We start from the raw sequence: 20,245 nt of genomic DNA, 5'->3' as shown, positions 1-20,245 counted from the left end.
CCATTTCCTCAACAAAAATGCTTTAACAATGATGCTTCAAATTTAGTTAGCTATAACTTGACCAACTTCTGTCATAGAAAAATAACGTTTTTGTTAGTTCATGAAGTGTATAAAAATTTCAAGAAAGTTAATTTTTCAGGACTTTTTTTGATTAAATATGCTTCTAGGATGATATGTGACAACATGCAAAATTTTTTTTCGCGCTCGAAAGTTTTCTCTGAGATCATCGGTTCAGGCAGTGCTTTTCAAAGTGTAGATGGAGGCTTTTAGATGCATCGCAGCAAGCTGCTGATAATTGTACCTGTTTGCCTCTTAGATGCTTTAAAGCGGTTGTTAGAACATTTTGGGGAGCTACGTACGAATGATCACTAGGGTGAGGGTCCTGCGGGTGACGAAAGTTTGATCACCAAATTCAAACACATTCGAACAATATCCTCTGGGTTAAGGAATTAGGTATTAGACAACGATGGTACACCATACGGCGTAGAGGTATAGCTGTCCTTGTTAACCCTTACCCCCTTGCTTGTTAATTTTCCAATTGTAAAATTGTTGCTCTTTCTCTCCTGAGGTAAAAAAAACAAAACAAAAAAAACTCAATGTTTCTAAGTGCAATATTCACTGAAATATTTACATTCAAATATAGGAGAAAAGTTGGGGAAAAACAGCATTACCTAACGAACAGCACTCCTTTCCTCATACAATAGAGCTGCATTTTTCGCCTTTTGTCTCTGATTTTTGAATTCAAATATCATAGCAAATATTGCACTTATAAATATGGAATATTATTTGTTGGCCTCAAGAGAGAATGGGCAACAACTTTCTTATTAAAAAATAGAGAACAGAGTGACCAAGTAATAATTTAGATTCCTTTTACTTTATGACACACTGTATTTTGACCCTCGAAACCGGTGCAGAATGATTCCTAAACACATTTTAAGCATTTTTAAATTTAAAACCGTACCTCTACGATGAACGATGATAGAGGCCTCATCGGGACTTACAGCGTGCCATGTATGGGAGGGGGGGGGGATACAATATAATTCCTTAAAAATAATTGATATTCAAAATTATTATGAACGCACATGAAATTATTTTTCAGCGTCGATAGACACGTCCATAGAATAAACAAGGACCAGCAACCTCTATACAAAATCGACATTTACATAACAATTCAATCATTTCTCATTTGATTTGATGCAGCGGGGACTTTCATGAAACTGAAGTGTTCAGCTTAAACATGACAGGAACAATAAGAACCGAATGATTTTCCGAACACTAAATATTTGAATCCACAGTAGATTCCAGTTAAGACTAACGTTTCATCAACGATGACATCCACAGATATTCAGCTTTGGGGATTACGCTATGAAATGAAGTCCTTTAAACAAACCTCGGCCAAGCGTGCCGCTCAACATACGACCCAAAATCCCAGGACAGCCATCATCCAACTGAAGACATCAATGGTATTATTGACGCTGAACTAAATTGGAAAGATTACTGAGAGAAAAGAACCCGAACTAAGCTAAGTTTTGAAAAGAAAATGGATTTCAATATTTATGGATTGTAACCCATTTCGGAGGCAAAACTTGCTGTTTAGCGGGATAAATATTACTTCGGAAAATCATTTTGCACCTACCAACGATATTTTAGCATTATAAAAGGAATCATTTATTCAAACTAATCTAGTTCCGTGAATGTTGGATAATCTCCGCATTCATAGCTCACGTACACAAAAATGCATTTTCCTCACGGAACTAAAAGTAAAAGGGTGATTTGCGAATATCTTAAATTTTTCTCTTAGGACTACGAAAGGTAATTATTTAACAATAACGAAGAAAAAAGAATTATAATAAAAAAATACAAAAAGCCAATATCTTTTCAGTGTTTCAAGTCCTTTCTCATACGGCGAAAGTGTAGATCATTCTGGGTTTAATGGGTTTTACTCGTTTGCGAGGGACTAATCCCGGTTTGACGTCAACGGGTAGTTAATTACCACTGGAATATTCGGGTCAGAAAGCTTCCCATAATTTATTGGAATGAATTCCTTCGAAACACATCAGAAAATTTTCTATCAGCTATTTACGTCATTCATACATTGGAAGGTAATTGTTTCCGAGTGAAAAGTATCCGCACCCACAACCTCATAGAGAGATGGATATGATGTATATTTTCCGATTAAAAAAATAAATAAATAAATAAACCTTTTGCGTACGCACTCAGAAAGTTTTTACTCCACGAATCCTCTAGGAAAATAATGCTCCGCTTTTAATGATCATCATCTGTTACATTAAACCTCGTTATCTGCCGAGACATGGAAACATAATTTAATAACCCCCTTTTCCGCGATGCGAAGTAAAGGCACTGTGAAAAGCAGATATATGTTAAAATTGCTCGTATCTCCAAGAAGAATTTATTCCGAGATCCTAATTGAAATTAATTAATAATTTTTGAACAAGAAACGAGGGAGTTGGAGGGTATAAATAAGGTTTGCCGGGACCCCGTCATTAATAACGTGGAAAGAATAAACCTCCCCCCCCCCTTACCCCCAAATTCGAAAAATAATGGATTTTGAATTCTCAGAATACTGGATTTTATTCTCATTGTGTTTGCCGAGTTTGTGGGAAATCCTCTTTTCGACGAAAACCGTCTTTTGTTTTCATTGGCAAAATATTTCCCATTGAAGTACATTTAAATAAAATAATACTGTACCGGATTAGATTCGTTCTAATTCCGAGAAAGACAAAACTAAGGTTATAAGACAAAAATGTTTTCTGTAACAGAAGAACGAAATAAATTCTAATGAACTGGATTAAAATATTTTTATTTCTATATAAATGCATCTGAAAAATAGTATTTCCGTTGTTTCCTTCTTCTGATAATATTGGTTATGAAATAAGTCATCAGTATATTATATTTATTCATCGTTTTTCTTCGATGTGAGAAATACACTGAGTGAAGAGTGAACGTTCAAGGGTTCTCCTACCTTTTAACATAGTAAAAAAAAACTTTCTGATGTAGAAATATTATAAAATTACAGTAAAAAGAACCTGTCTTTAACGGAAAAAAATCATCGTCCCGTGATTTCAATGCAAAATTCACATTAAAAAAACCTGGATTAAACGGAACTTGTCTAACGCGGAAACGGAAAGTAAATTGTACCCTGTTAACGGAAAATTTCACAAACTCTTCGACTGTTTCGCGATCGAATAGATCAAAGGATCATGTAAAATGTTAAATTGCTCAATCGAAATTTTTCATGCAATCCTTGCTTGCCAATGCGAGTTCTACTTCACCTATTATTAGATTAACAAAAACCGTTTCCGTGCTTGGTGCTGTGGTTTTAATGAGTCATAAGTAGTAAAGTATTTTTGCTTCCTGAAACTGTAACAAAATTTTTCGCGAAAAGCAATTTTTTTCTACGTTAGAAATGAGTGCAAATGTTGGATTTCCAAATGATATGCAAGACTTACAAAATTGTATGCTGGCTGCTTTCCATGACTGCAGGGCCGTAATAAGAGGGAAAGAGAAGGCGACAATTGGCCGAGCAGCAAAATTTAACGGGTGGCAAATTTTTAGGTGGAAACAAAAACACCTTTGTAAAATCACCGAATTTTACAGCGACCGAGGCAGCAAAATTGCTAAACCTGCCATGACAGATATTGACAACATCCCTGAAAATTTTAGAGAGTGAAATGAACGTACATTTCGTCAAATTAGATGAACAGTGTGGCTTTATACAGGGATATGTGTCAATCGGAATGTTTTGTAAATATAGAATGAAAAATTCAGATTATTTTTTTAAACCTGCTGCACTCTGCCGTGCTGGATTTGTGACTCGCCTGCAATGTGTTATCTCCTGTGGTGGTGGTCATGTAGAACATACGCATACTGCTGTAATAAACGATTTGGACGCATTCTGTTCGTTATTTGCGTATAATTTCTTTGACGTGTATGTTAGCTCCACCTATCGGCTGTTTTTTAGTTGTTTTTTTTCCTGTCAAAAAAATCCCCGTGACTATAGCTATGCTAACCCTTCAAAAAAATTTTATTTAGGTTATTTTTCTGGTTTTATGAAATTTTAAAGTTTCTACGGACTTCTTGCCCATCCTGTCTGTGTCTTACTATGTTGATACCTGCCAAGGCGGGGGATTTCTAAAAATTCATTCCCCCAAGTGGGTCATGAAGCGTTAAAAAATTATATGGGGGAAATCAACACTGAGTAATTTTCAGATTATCAACTCCACGCGAGCGAAGCTGCGGGTAAAAGCAAAGCCTCCTAGAAGTACTATGTAGGAGGCTTTGATAATAGCTAGTACCACATAAGCTGACGGGGAAAAAAAATTCGGCCTCTTGCGATTCTCTGTTGAGGACAGTTTTTACTTTACTATTATTTATCCATCGGTTTATTTCGAAATTTAACAAATATATTTGATTTGTGCATGCTGTACTACCAAATTAAAAAAAAAAATTGAAAACATCTCGTGCATGATAAAATAACATAACATCAATAAATTGAATTGATTGATTGAAATGATTCAAAATAAAGATCTTGTTTAGCTTATGAAATGATGAAAAAGATCGAGATTTTACCGAAATCTTCTTCGTCATCTTATGAACTATACAGTTTCTTTTATTTTGAACTAATTTTTATTCAATTTCATTGATGTTATCTTATCATGCGCGCAAGCTGTTTTTGAAGCTTTTTTTTTTTTTGAATATGTAAAAAATGGAGTATTAGAAATGTATTAAATGTTATACTAGTATAGGATAACATATATACAATCAAATATATGTGGTAAAGTCAATGGAAAATTATATTTTTAATATTTCTACATGAGGAAGTTTTTGACCATGTTAAAAGGTAGGAATGCTTTTACGACATATTAATGGGGAACCGTTGATCCTAGAAGCATAATTACATTACAAGAACTATATAAATAACGTGTTGACCTCAGATACATCATTCATAATGCAAGGTGTTGTATAATTGCCGAAATATAAAAAGAAGTTCAACATTTTATTTGGTCTCTCTGTCGAATTAGAAAGTGTCTGCCTTGTCTCTACCGGACAAAAAAATCTACGTTTCTAAGTGCAATATTCAATAAGATATTATATACGATTCAAAAATCGCTGAAAATAAAACGTAATACCACATAAGCTAACAGATATCTTCTCATACTACGCTTGTTAGGATTCATTTCTAACAATTTTTGAATTCAAATATTTGAGCAAATGCTGCACTTGGAAACGTGGAATTTTTTTGCTCGTGAGAGACGGTAGAATTTTCTGATTAGGATTTTTCAGAACAGGGTGTCCATATATACAAAAAGTTGATTTTTTTATGATAATAACTACAAGATGCAACTGAACGATGGTCAGAAATGTATATAAGGGTGGATTGAACTCACTAAAACAAACAACTTTCACCACACAATGTGGGGTTGGAAAGCAAGCGGCGAGACACGAAAGGGCGCTTTCTCTGGAGTGGATGAAACGCCGTCTTTCACGTGAACCCATGAGTGAAATTGGTTGCAGTCAAAAAACGCAACTACCCCTAACGCTAGGACTACTCATATGGTATGAACGTTCACCTTCTGCATCTACTTTTATTTGAATTTCCCTCTTTTTGACTGTAACCATTGCTTACAATATTATTGTCTGAGCAGCAATTTTGTTTTTCATTTTTCTATAATTATTGAATTTAATACTACAATAGCAGAACGTCGGGGGATCGATCATCTATTTAGGCTTCTCGAGGCTCAAGATGTTCTCAGAAACGTTCGGTTTTAAGCCAATGTCAGGTGGTTCCCCCTGATGGAGCCCGAGACATTGGCTTCGATTAATTTTGTTTTTGAATTTTTCAATCTTCATATAATGCTTTCTAATTCCAGTTCTTCTCGTCACCAATTTTGTTTTCAATTTATTTAAACAATACATTTTTACAATATATGTATTTTCCAAGTCAGTATCCTTGCATAAATAGCCAGTTTTCCAGTATATTTTGTTTCTGGTTACGCTTTCGACGTGAATTTATTCATTTTCTATGTTTGCTATCTCTGCTCAATCTTATTATCGTGTAGTTTAGATCTTACCCTATTTTTTGCGTAATGTATAAGCTTATTTTCAATTACCATTGCACCAGAATATTTTTCCTCGTCAATGTAGCAGCACAAAAATTCCATAGAATGATCTCTCCTGGAGATGTCCCATATGACCGGATCGTATAGATGGCAATTTCTTAAAGCTATAGGCATCACTTGACAAGGCTGACAACCGAGTTCATCGGACATGTCACACAATATTGAATTCCGAAAAGACATCTTTCACGAGCGTTCGTTTTTCCTATTCCGTTGACAGCCAGAGTGGAAATATTTTTCCGATTTGTTTTCTCACCAAATAACAGCGAGGACGGAAATGAGAACAGATAGCTTCGATGGAGAAGAGGATACGGCAGTTTATAAATATACCGTGAGCTATGATTAGATTACTATCAACATCTTATTTCTTTTACGATATTTTTCCCATACAACTTCAATTTCACAATCATCAGAATCAGCCCTGAACAGTACAACTGCGTGATATTTTTCTGTCCCGAATTCTTACCGAAAACAATGTGATCGAAAATAGAATTGAACTTGAGAATTTGTCCAATCTTGAGAGACTCATTCATCATTAATTTTTATTTACTCAAAATGAATCAATGATTATTTTTGTTAAAGTCATTAGCTTTGTTTTACAATTTATTATTTGTTAATAAAATCACAGACGGTTCATTAGAAATCAACTGTGCATAGAATAATCGAGTTAGAGGATGACTACGACCCTGGAAAGTACAAAAAATTACTTGACTCGATCTTTTTTAAATCATATATTTCTAAGATCTTTAATCTTAATATGGAAAAAAAATAGAATTACTTATTGAACTAACTGCATCCGAATATTAGAAAAAAGAGGTGCATACCACTAACTGTTATAGAGACCATGCTCGTTATAACGACTCCCTTCGTTTTACGGTCGGCGAAAGTTATATTAGTAGGTCGCCATATTGAACGTTTTAAAAACATAACGTTTAGCTTCTCCGGACAATTGAATTGTATATAGTTTTGCTGTTATTAAAAAATGCATTCATTTTTTTTGTTATAATGGTGCAATGAAAATGTTTCTGACTGAAAAAAAATTAAATACGGGGTGATTATAAAAAAACTATCCCGACATATGGGCCCCTAACTATCATACCATTCACAGAAACTGAATGAAATTTTGGCATAAGGTATTTTGAGGTATGCGCTCAAGAATGATATGGAAAACAACAGTGTCACTCTAGCAATTACGGTTACAGTGAGAAAATTTCGAAAATATCAAATGGCAACACCAAGTTTTTTTGTATTGGAATGCGATCTCCATACTGAAAAACACTAAATAGCGTTGGAATGGCACCTGTAGCACGAAAATCCCCGGAGCTAGGCAAGGAAAAAGTAAAATGGACTTTGCCGTGCACCAGAGCATTAATGTTCGTTTCATTCGTCACACCGTTTCTTCGGCTGAGATCCCAGCCTGATTAGTCCTCCACAAGGTCATGTGGAAAATTTGTGAAACACAACAAAATGCTTTATTTTATGCTGCTTCTCTGTCCTTATTGGTTGTCCTCACTTTTAGCCTATCTACCGCCGGTGATTTTCATGCTACAGTTGCCGTTCGAACGCTATTTAGGGTTTTTCACAATAGAGATCACATTCCAATACAAAAAACTTGGTGTTGCCATTTGATATTTTCGAAATTTTCTCACTGTAACCGTAACTGTTAGAGTGACACTGTTGTTTTCCATATCATTCTTGAGCGCATACCTCAAAATACCTTATGCCAAAATTTCATTCAGTTTCTGTGATATGTTTCATCTGTGTGATGTTTCGGGCCCATATGTCGGGATAGTTTTTTACCCTGTACATTATACATTATAGGCAGGTATATACATTTTATACATACATCTATACATTATATACATTTCACTTACGAAAATACTGTACATGGCTTTTTTAACCAACGTTATTTTTTATTAAATGCAGTAAAAGAATAATTTCAGTTGCCCGAATATTCCCCCATTGAGAAATTAAGTAAAATTGCGCAATGGAATTTAGAATAAGACTTTAAAAAAATATTCCCGTGGAAAGGGGGAACGAGCGATCATGTGAGAAATTAAAACAGAATGGTAAACAGTTTCCACTGATGGCACCAGTTCAAAACCATGTTTTCTGTAGAAGTTACTACGCTTCTTTCAGCCATATATGTTTCATACGTTTTTGTTTTCTCCGAGCATCAAGGGCGAAGGTCAAACATGCTCAACAGTGTTCCTTTCTTAAAAAAAACTGGCGCCGTATTCCGTTTGGTCGTTGTAATGAATGAAATGGTATTTATCGGTCGATGTATTGAATAAAAGGTAACATAGTGGTGATAGAAAAATAAAGTCGACGTTAGTTGTAACGACCCCATGATATAGCGAGCATTCCATTACAGCGACCGGCAGGATATGTTCCAAATGTTTTCATATAACGGCTATCATGCACGTTTTACTTCCGATATAACGACCATCCCAATATAACGTCCCTTTTCAATGGAACAAATGGGGGGGGGGGGTCGTTTAATCGAGCACTGGCTGCATTTGGGACCTGTCGTGCAGATCGTTATAATGGATGGTCGTTATAACGAACGTCGACTGTATCTACCTTAGATGATCATCGCATTACTATAAAAATGTCTAAAAAGAATGAGAGGTACCGCAATATTGTTAATAAAACATAAATGCATTATTAGATTATTGTATTTTGTATGGACTAGACCCATCATTTCGGGATTGGGGGGCCGTTGCATAATTAGACTTGGATGCTAGGTCGCCTTGAGCAAGTACGCATTGTAACGACCCCCCCCCCCCTGTAATGTTGAAGAAGAAATTGAAGAGTGAAATTTTTGCCCCCCCTCTGGTCCACCACCTGAGGTACCAGACCCACCTGACACCCTCTCCCACTTGTTGCGGCCTTGCATTTGAGTAACGTGTGGCACAGTTTTAGTGCAAGTGGCCTGCCGTGCATTTCCACATCGCAAAAGTGACCCACCCACCCACACACACACACACACACAAGCCGTGGCAAATTTACTGTTCACTCAAGTGACCTGCGATGCAGTTTTACGTAACTTAAGTGGCCCGTGGCATATTCCCAGATCAAGCGACCAACGACAAATTAACATATCACTTTAGTAACCGGCGGCATGCTTCCGGATCGCACAAGCGGACAGCGACACATTTACAGATTAGTTTAATGATCCGCGGCACAGTTACAGATCACTTAATTAACTGGCCCGTGACACCTAAATACTGCATCAACCCCACCGCCCTATTTCTTTTACGATGTTTCTCCACACATCAGAGCTTACATGCTTCGTAATGAAAACATTTACTCTCTCAGCTGCGTTTTCGAAGAACCTTACTGTAAACGTATGCAAGTTGAGTGTATGGTATGCGTTCAGATGCTGCCATCTATCTTGCACAATAAAAGCGAGAAATCGGCAGTAAGTAAATATTTTTGAGGAATAAATTCAATGTTCTACCTTTTTCCCCTGAAGATTTTTTTTTGAATGGGAGGCTAGAAGCTTAGGCATTTACTCCTGGCATCTCATTTTTATCTCTGGTAATTTCCCACGAACAGAATACACAATCGCAGAATATTTTTCTCCCTTCGTGCACTATAAATTCATCTGAATGAGAGGCTCTTATCATTAGTCATTGCTGAGAAGAATCCAGCCCATGAAGTGACTTCACATACTTGAGATTTTTGTTTCAATTTTCTCCGAAGGAGTCCAAACTAAATGCAGCAAAACCCATCTTTTTTAAGGCAATCACGGGACGAGTAAATTCGTCCGTGAAATAGGGGTGACCATAAAAAGTGGGTGGGAAGCTTCTGAAATGAAGCATTCGTTATTTGGTTGGCTTAAGAAGGGTCCGCATTCTGCATTGCATCTGCGTGGTTTGACTGTAGTTCTCCCTTCACTAAACACATTAGCATTCGAGTTTAGACAGTGTCATTACACCAAACTCATGTACATTAGTGTTTTCTGTTTTAGTAATTAGTGAATCCAGATGATTTATCATACACTAGCAAAACGAATCAAACTATTTCCTATTTCTAATTAGCAAAATAACTCATAAATCTGCACTCCAAACATGACGTATTTCCTCCTGATTTATTCACCACTCCGTCAAGTGGCACTTGTATGAATATATTCTAATTTAAACTATAGTTTATTGGATGAAAATTGCAGACATGATGATATAGCTTTTTACGATTTTCAATATATATATATATATATATATACACGCTATTTTTTTCACAATTTCTCACATTCATCTTTTTCGATATTACTCTCGAGTATTTGCTCCATTTTAGTTTTTGGTACGTTCAAGTTTACCGTTAAGCGATCACATTATGCATCCCGTACATCAAACAAATATGAGAGAGAACTCCTTCTTCTATTTCCTAGTATTGGGTGGGTAAACGCAGCAGCCTGAAATAAATCTTTTGTGTGAGATCGTTGTTCGTGATATATGGATTCTGGTCTGGTGAAGGGAAAGCCTTGGCAAAAGATGTAGTAGTTTTTAGCATTGGGCACACTGGCAGCGGAAAGGAGAAAGAAAGGGTCAGCTTTCCTCCAGGCTCCTACCTCTCTTTCTCTAGTATTGATTGCTATAAACGCGTTACGGACTGAAAATATTTCATTTCTGTCGTTTGTTGACATAGCTTTATGCCCGGCACGTATCGTGTGTTTCTGTTTAATGCCGGGCAGCGAATCCACTAAATTTCTTGAGAAAACACACACACACACATACACGTACATACAGAACTATATCTTTTGCCTGCGGGGGGTTGGCTAGCGTTTATTCGATTGGAAATAAAAGGCCCAGTTGGCATTAGAATTGATAGTCCCTTTTTGATTTCAATTCAAAAGGCATGAGTATACAGGATGGGACTCTTAGATGTCGAGCTCGTGTCTAGAATCTATAAGATGTAAATAAATATATATTGGATAGAGGGACAGAGAAAGAGGTGACATGGGGGTGTGTTTGCTTTCTTTCAGTTTCTAGTTGAAGTGTATCGTGCAGTTTCTGATAATAACAAACCAGAGAGTGTTTCATCATCATTGTAAACTTTTCTCAGTTTCAGCCCCTAATGTATACAGGGTGATTATGAACTGGTGCTGCGTTGAGCGGCGATATATCACATTAAAATAAGTACTAAATAATACTAATATTGAAGATTGTATGGTTGCAATTTACTCATATAGGGTTTCGGCATATTCAAGTGCTGTTGAGAGAACACTTGAAAACAGCAGAAGTAGAGAAAAAAATTATTTTTTTTTTAATTTACGGCCTTCTCTATCAAGTTTGTTATAATGAATATTTTCAATTTCTGATAAGTTTTATCATCAGTCCAGAGAACTGTTAAACAGGTAATGATTAAAATACAGGGGTTGATTCATCGTTCAGTCAAGTCTGGAAATATTGTTACGAAATTTATGCAAAAAATCATTATTTATCATCAAACACGCTAATTTTCGCTCTTGCAAACAACACAAATTTTCTTTATTCTTTGTAAAACCAATTATTACAGCCGAAATACGCATTTTACTGTTTATCCCGCTAAGTCGGCAATAAACTTGGCGAGTTTGGTGACAGAACCGAAGTTTCGATGACGTCTCATGAAGAAGAAGGTTATTGATGGCACGTGATTCCACGGTAATGTTCGAGAGATTCGTTCCGTTTTCTATTTTCCCTCATATAAGAGGTGCTCGCCAATAGAAGCTCGAGGGAGTGCACACGATCAACAACAGCTATAGAGAGATACGCTATAGAAGGTGTTCGTACGAAGGAGTATCCTGTACGAGGGAGAAACCAATTCACTTTACCTTGTGATTTTTACAGCGTGGAATTGCTGTTTGTGAATCAGTGTAAATAGTTGTTTTGTTGATAAATCTGCGATTTGTCCTGAATTTTACTTTCATGCCTTTACTAATCTCAAGGTCTTGTGAAGACATTATCCCGAATGATATTTTAAAAAAGCTGTATCTGGTGATGTCAGTGGGAAACTAAAAATGCTTACAATCAAGCTTACTACATGACGCTGTACCCGTTGTACAAAGAATAATTTTTAGAGAATAAAACAAATGAAATAACCTCTATAATTTTCAAATGATCGAAGTCAGTGTTTATTCTGTGTCATCTGGACTATTTTTTCGCTTCTAAATGAAAACTCGAGTCTCTATCACTGGTGTGCCCCCCTATATACTTGCATGCCTATTATTTACTGGAATATAACTTTACAAAAAATTCCCTCGACATTGCAATCCCTTATGTGTTTCTACAACGAAGGGATCTTCAAAGCATTGCCCACCAAGCTCTTTGATGACATATCTAGTACAGCTTAGTAGCCCCAGGGCTCCATTAAAACGTCAGTTGTGTCTCGCGGTGTCAGCGGTTGGGAAACCACTGCTCTATACGAACCATTGAAACTAGTTACAAATTTTCATCGACCAGCAAAACGTAAATAAGTAGGACTAATAATTTACGGACCGTGTCAAAAAATAATCATAAACATAAAAAAATAATCCGAGGAGTGGCAAAGAGATACGTAGATAAGAGGAGTAATTTGCGAACGGGCAAAAATTACATAAACTGGGAGAAATAGTTTTTCCGGACGGCAAAATTTACGTAGGTAGGAAGAATAATTTGCGGGCCGATAAAAAACATAAATAGGAAAAAACTATTTTCAGTCTGGCAAAAAACACATAATTAGTGCATAGACTATGTAGTAGTTTATGCACTATGTATATAGTTTATTTATGAAATTATGTAGCGACAACATAAATTATACGTCACGATGCAAACGCGTGATGAACGTATTTACGAATTCGAAACAGGTTACTTTCAAGCATGATAAAACATCGCGATATTTAGGCCTACTTATTCCATTTTCAAAAACAATGAAACTTTTAATTAATTCGTGTGTATAAACTCGCTTTTAATTAGTTAGATAAGAATTAATAACAAAATATGTGGTCTATTAAATTGGATTTGTTTGGCAGTTTTTTGATTGTTTTCCGCTAATTGATCGTACATATGGCAGACAAATACATCTCTAAAAGTTTATAAAAATCTAAAAAAATACATTTTTTTAATGCGATTTGCGAATATTTATTCGACAAAAAGGGATTGATTTTGGTACAAAAATTAGTTCAATTTTTGATGATAGAATTCACTGCACGAAAGTAAATCAATAGAAATATGCAAATCATACTCATAAAATGCAGCGTGTACGATTAACGGCAAATTTCTGATTTTTCTGTTTGTTGCACTACATAAGGTTTTCATTGCGATATCGACATTAACGGAAAAAACAATTGAGTTGAAGTTGTTTCACCTCTGCTACGAACTGCCGACTGATGTTTTACGAACGTTTCGGGCACAGAAGAAATTGAAAAAAAATTAAGTCCAAAATTTTTTGATTTGCTTTGTTGCAGCGCCCTCTATCAGCAGCTTGATTTTTTTCTGTACCAAAAAAAATCCCACTTCGTGCGAATAACTTTGTTACAAAGTGTAAAATTAAAAAAAATTCTTCAATATTTATGCTATTTGTTTGGCAAACCGCATTCAAATATACCGATTCCTTAAATTTTTCTGAATTTTGAAACGGATTCATGAAATATTTGCTGCACATAATAAATAATGTAGCAACTTCTTATATGCTTTAGAAACGCGAATAAATATGAAAAAATTAGTCCTTTTTATATATTGATATTCGGATCATTATTTATGATACTGTATAAAATGGAAAATGATCTTTTCCATTACCGCTACAGTATCATAAATAATGATCCAAATTTCAATAAAACGGACTTTCATTTTTTTCATATTCCTTTTTTTTCCTCAAAAACATCACAAAAGTCGCATCATAAGATTGAAATGAGAACCCGTCGGTGATTGATTGCATTTTAAATCCCATCAATTAGAAATTAATGTTTTCAATTCATAAATATCTATTGTTCTTCAACTAATCGGTTGGTAATGATATGGGGACTGATCGGGGTAATGTAAAGAAATGATCGTTTCCACGGTAATGATGTTTTCTCCTTTTGGAGAACCTGTTACCACACTGTCAAAAGCAGGGGGGGGGGCTACCCCATTTAAATGCTCGCTCGACTCATTAGAATAATTCTCTTCATTTTTATTTTCTCCTCAAGAGCCTGAACGAAGATAGGAAGCTGGGTATTAACTTGATTTCTAATTACTTATAAGAGATTAAAAGATTAGTTTTGCAAACGATTAGCTTTCGTTAAGAATATAATAGTAGCAATTAATTAAACTTTTCTCTTCAATCAATTAGTCTCGAATTTTGTGCAGGTGCGAAATCTTCCACGATATATTCGTTTTCTTTTTTTTTCATTAATCATTGTGAATTTTCCCTTGAAAATTCATTGTGTATAATTTTTTTCAATGGACATTTTTTTTAAAGTTAACTGAGAAGAAGTGAAGTAATCTGGTGTAGAATTTATGGATATACTACTTATACACATTGTTTCTGTAGGATTGATATAATATAAATAATCATATAGTGAAACCCGTCTTATCGGTCAATGGCCAAATAATTATGCCCCTTGTATGATGAAAGTATGTATGTTCATAACCGCCGATAACTGGTACAACTTTTTTACGGACGAATTTTTTGTCCATTGTTCATAAAGCCGGTGATTCCGCATAGTCCACAGTTATTAATGCATAATCACCTTTTTGGTACGTTAGATATTTTTTTTTTTTGCATTTACCGGCGATTATGTGCAATATCGAGCTCATATAAGTGAATATAATAAAACGTCAATGAATTACCTAAATTTACCGGACATAATTCTCGAACTTCCGTCTGGGAATATGGATCCGATCGACAAAAAATATTCATTATGTTTATAAAAATGTTGATATATGTGAAGAAAGCTAACATTATGATACTGATAATAATTCAGACGCTTTTATCCGCATAATATTTATCACAATATACTCACTTTATGGCAAATGTGTGTGTGTGTAGTGCATCACAATCACGTACAGTGCAGCTGATAAGTGGTTGAATTTAAGTGATATATTTCAGCATGATTTCTCCCACATTCATCATACTTACCAACTTCATTTGAGAATTATGTATAGTCAGCAGTAAAAGTCATAAATGTAGGAAAATTTATCAATCATAAAATTCATAATTCATAATTAATCGGCGAATTAATAATTGGATGCATATGATAAAGCGCCGGATATAAAGTAATACGATATCAAATGGCTCAATTAAAATTTTCGCATTCAAATTTGTCGCGCGTTTCCAGGAGCTATTTTCATTCATTAAAATGGGAGAGATACTCTCGTGGTATTTCTCACGAACAATTAATAAGTTCTTTATCAAACTTCGATAATTATTTAAATATCATTACCTTGAAAATATTTTAAGGTGAAAGGATCAATCGGATGAAATATCCTTCAACAATTATATTTTGTCGGCATTTGTCACATGTTACCGTCACTTCAGGGCTTTTTGCAAGTAAATCACTGTAAACTCATCTATCACTTTGAATTAACCGATATTTCTAAACAAATTTATTCTGGACGTCTATGAGAGAAACATTTTGATGAACTTCAAAGCAGAAGTAATGAATTTTCGATGGCATCAGTGGTATCGAGTATACACACTTCAGAAAAATATGTGAAAACTCAATTTATTTAAAGTACGCAATTGAATTACGTTTTCGATAATATACTGTGGGCTTTCACTTCAATATTTTTATCTAGTTTTGTAATATTTATTACTTTTTCCCCTTTTTTTTATCATTGATTACACTGCTGAATACTGATTTTGTTCCAAAAAGTTTTCAGTCATTTTTTTGGTGCCTATTCCGAATCCGGCATTGGTTTTGTCAGATTGGCTATAGTTTGAGAGATTAAGTGAAAGTTGAAATAGCATACAAATCACATTAAAAATGTGCGAAATGTTGATCAATAAATAAACTTATCAATAAATAGAGACCATTGATGACTCATCATCATATAAATATAATAATGTATTGAATATATAATAAAATAGGAAAATAAACAAAAAAACTGAAAAGAAATATGCGACGTCTATTCAAAAATTAGTGGCTGCAAACTATATTCAGATGTTAAGAGTATGCATTATCTCAAAAACTAGAGCCAATTCGGCAAAACAAACAACGGTTTTGAAATCTACAGCCCCAATATAGACGCTAAAACCGTTAGAATTTCCTTAGGAACATGTTTTTTTTTTTTTTGTTCTGTATAGCGGGTTTATTTCTCATCATTTCAATAGTTGAGTATGGGAATAATTTTGGAAATACTATTTTACTATGATTCTATGGTAATTATATCTATTCAATACGCGTTAGAGAAGGATACGGTGTATCACAAAGCAGCCAAAAAGAGGTGATATAAATCGCCTTTTGAGACTTTGAGGAAATGATTTTGAAAAAAAATAAAAATTGTGTGTGCGTGTGACGTATTAGTCCAAAAAATGATCGATAGAGAGAGAACGCCGTGTGAAAATTTTATTTGTATGTGATAAGATGCTCCTCTCTATGCACAAACTATTTTACCTATTTATGATCACGGTCGTAATATTAGGTCAAAACACTAATGTAATAAATTCAAAGAAGTTATCTGTGTTTTCTTTCTATTCTCTTAACCATCGGGAAACTTTATAGCAACCCTATTATCCCGGTTTACGGAAAAGTTACTTTTTCTGACTCTTCTTTCTTTATAATGTATCTTTCAAATACATACTGCATGTAAGAACGAAAGAGAACACGATGAGAGAGGGTGAAAAGAGGAACAAAAAACCCTCCTACGTATCTTTATCTATTAGGGGTCATTCAAGTATCACGTCAGCATCGGGAGAGGGGGTTTCGGATTGATGACAGGGGGGGGGGGGGGGGTTGAAGGTTTCTTACGTCATCAACCACCCCTTTTTGAAGATATGAAGTATTCTAAGCTGCTGACGGGGGGAGTGGTCAGTGTTTTGCTGACTTTTGCTGACGGGGGGGGGGTTAAAAATGACTGAAAATCTGCTTACGTAATACTTGAATGGGCCCCTATAATGCTTTTTCTTTTTGTATTAGGTTAGGACAAGGCTACCAGATTTCTCACCGATCTAAAATTAGAGGTAATCCGAATTTATTGTCAACACCTTGCACGTGAAGTGGTTAATGAAAATTTTTATGTATATTTCTACACTGATGGTAAATTTCAATGCTTGAAATGCGACTGATTTTTGTAAAACTACTTTTTCCACTATAGCATGAAATACATAATACTCAATTTGAATACTTTAGGCAGGTTCTTTTTTCAGAAAGATCTAAATAGAGATACTTCAATAACAAATTTCATCTTTATTGAAAATATAAATAATCTTTTTTATTCCATTTTTTTTTCAGAATATTGTTTCTTTCACGGTGCATTACAAATCCTGAGAAATTTACATCGATTTGAATCGTATGGAATATATGTGAATGGCTGAGCAACTAAATTCATTTTGGAAGGATTTTCACCCGTTTTGATTGAAAAAAAAATTGGAACATATATTCTCGAAGATTCACAGATATGATGATATTCGATCGTTTGTACTGATGACCTTGTTCAAGGTAATTCTCTTCAATTACAAAAACTTTGATCTCAGTTATTTACTCTATTACACTTATATTACTTATCATGCGTGCTTTGTTTTTCAGTTTTGAATCAAATTGAGATTTTTCCAGTAGCTATGCTTTAAGATTTTGTGAAACGTGTGTTACTCATTTCAACATTGTTTTGGTAAGAGCAGTAAAAGCATGGAAGAGGAATATTCTTAACGTACATTGATCGTGGCCCAAAGTTGAGTAGCAGGGCGTCTGGTGATGGAGTGTACAAATCCACATGCATTCCCGTTATAAATCCATTTGTAGAGTCACTGGTTTCAGAAGCATCTTAACGATTTCGGTCGTTATAACTGGGACGCAGACGTCTGAAATTGTTTTATGTGTCTAGATCTATGATGTATATGGGTGATATAATGAGTATGTATATGGTGTACTGGATGTCCAATAAATTCCTAAATAGTTTAAACATTCATAGAAAATGGAAGGCATTCATATACATATAGTATATATATATTTGAATGTGGTGTGCGAATATGTTATTTCCACGGAGGGTGATTTTTTTTTTTTTTTGCGACAGAAAAGAAAATTGATTAAATTTTTTATCGATAGAGGGCACCGAAAACCAGTCCGGCAAGAGCGATTGGACGTGAACCATTCCCCGATACATTCTGTGTCCGAAACCTTCGTAAAAATTAAGCCGGCCATTCGTGGTTGAAGCGAAACAACTTCTCCAATAGTGTTTTATCGACCAATGGTCAACATAACACTGAAAACTTTATGTAGCTACCAGTAAAAGTTAAATTCAGAAACGAGCTGTTAAACGTACACCCTGGAATTTATGGCTCAGATTTGCATATTTCCGGTGATTTGCTTTCGTGTGGCTCCCTACGTCGAAAAACTATTTTGTTTTTATAACTTTACACTTTATTTTTCGTTTCGAAATTTGTGAATCACTACCTCTATCATTGGCGATAAATGCTGAAAACTTCAGTCAAATGCTGTTTCTGTTGATATTTCATTAAAGAAATATGCAACTTTTGTAAATGACTTTTACATTTCACTAGTTGGATGTTTCAACACAAAGGATCTACATAAAAAGACTATTTGGGGTTGTTTCTTTCAGTACCCCTTCCGAAATTTGAGATTTTGTAACCACACGTCATTTGAAAAGTTTTGGTAATTGAAATTATATTTCTAAAATCAACGGTTGCAGAAATATTTATTCACTGTATAAAGAATTTGGGACACCTGTATATCAAATTATCGTATTGCATTAGTTGAAATCACCATATTTATCTATATTACTTACCATAGATTCTCACGATAAAGAAGAATTCTGAATACCATCTTTCAACGCAAATAAAATTGGTTTTTTTTTCTGGTATTAATGCCGACAAAATTGGCCTTCCGGCACAATAACCCGTTTGAATGTTGATCACAAAAGTGTACTCGATATTTACCTTACTTGAATAATACAGACTGCATAATAGACGATATTACCACAACGCAACTCAATTATATACATATATATTTGATCTATAATAAAATTAAAATACTTATTATAACATACCCTTCACATGCTTGCCCCAATCTAAGCCAGAACTCGTTCCCTACTATTTTTAAATACCTTACCTCTATTGTAGAACAATGAATCGAAGCTCCCTATTGTGAATTCCCCAATGAACAAATCGAATTCGAATACGAAAAATGCGTAATTCTCCCATCGTTATTTTAATCATGTTATTCAGACGCCAGCTGAGTTTAATGATACGAAATTATTTTGCATGCATTCCAATCACGATGAATAAATTCGAATGAAAATAACCATGAATTAAAGTAATTCTCTCGGTGATGAGTTTTCGTCCGACAAAAGAAAAAAAGAAGGAGACGGGGGTTATTTATGGGCGATAGAAAAATATATTTGTTTGAAATTCATTCGGATGTCGCAGGAAAAATTTCCCGCGAGGTACTGAAGCAGAATTTGCGTTAATTAATTGGCAAGGACTCGGCGAATGGAGTGAACTTCTGTGAGAAATGTTTGATCATTCTCAACAAAGCGTTGGCTGTTAACTTAATCAGGTTCGATTCTCCTATTTTCCCCACTTGTGCGTTCTTTTTCTGATGGCGAGCGTCTTTCTCTCTTTTCGTGTCTCCTTCGTTCCCATTTAGAAGAAACTTTGCTGATGGGAAAGACCTGTTCAAATACACACACTTGCCTTTCACGTAATAGCCGAGTTCTTTGTTGTGAGCAGGAAAAAAAATGTTAAAGGGCTCTTTAATAGTCGAGTAGGGAATGCTTGAGACTCGAAGAGAGTTGTACGGAGGTGTGTTACTGTCTTTTTTCCGAACTACTAGTGAGAATTAGATCTCAAATTCAAATAATCTATTCTATTAGAGATGTCATGATGTCATGGTTTGACAGGATCTGAACCAGAGGGTTCGGATCCCGGTGGAACGACAGTGGTTGGCGGCTAAACTTGATTTTCAACTTTCAGGTGTTAATGTGCACCGGTGT

The 20,245-nt window shown here is 35.0% G+C and overlaps 1 protein-coding gene across 2 annotated transcripts in view; it reads left to right on the top strand.

The window, feature by feature from the left end:
• Positions 1 to 20,245, top strand: part of LOC149076245 (cubilin-like) — a 337,914-nt gene that overhangs the window by 121,890 nt on the left and 195,779 nt on the right. For both annotated transcript variants that reach the window (XM_089243817.1, XM_089243816.1), the window contains exon 2: positions 17,530 to 17,736. The gene's annotated coding sequence lies outside the window, so the exon portion shown is untranslated. The remainder of the gene's footprint in view (positions 1 to 17,529; positions 17,737 to 20,245) is intronic.

Source organism: Pholcus phalangioides, unplaced genomic scaffold (assembly GCF_987345545.1).
Source record: "Pholcus phalangioides strain wild (caught in Gottingen) unplaced genomic scaffold, Ppha-v1.0 ptg000015l_1, whole genome shotgun sequence".
In the NCBI taxonomy this organism is placed as follows: domain Eukaryota; kingdom Metazoa; phylum Arthropoda; class Arachnida; order Araneae; family Pholcidae; genus Pholcus; species Pholcus phalangioides.
Note: the sequence above shows the minus strand (reverse complement) of the source record. Positions and strands in the feature narration are given on the sequence as shown.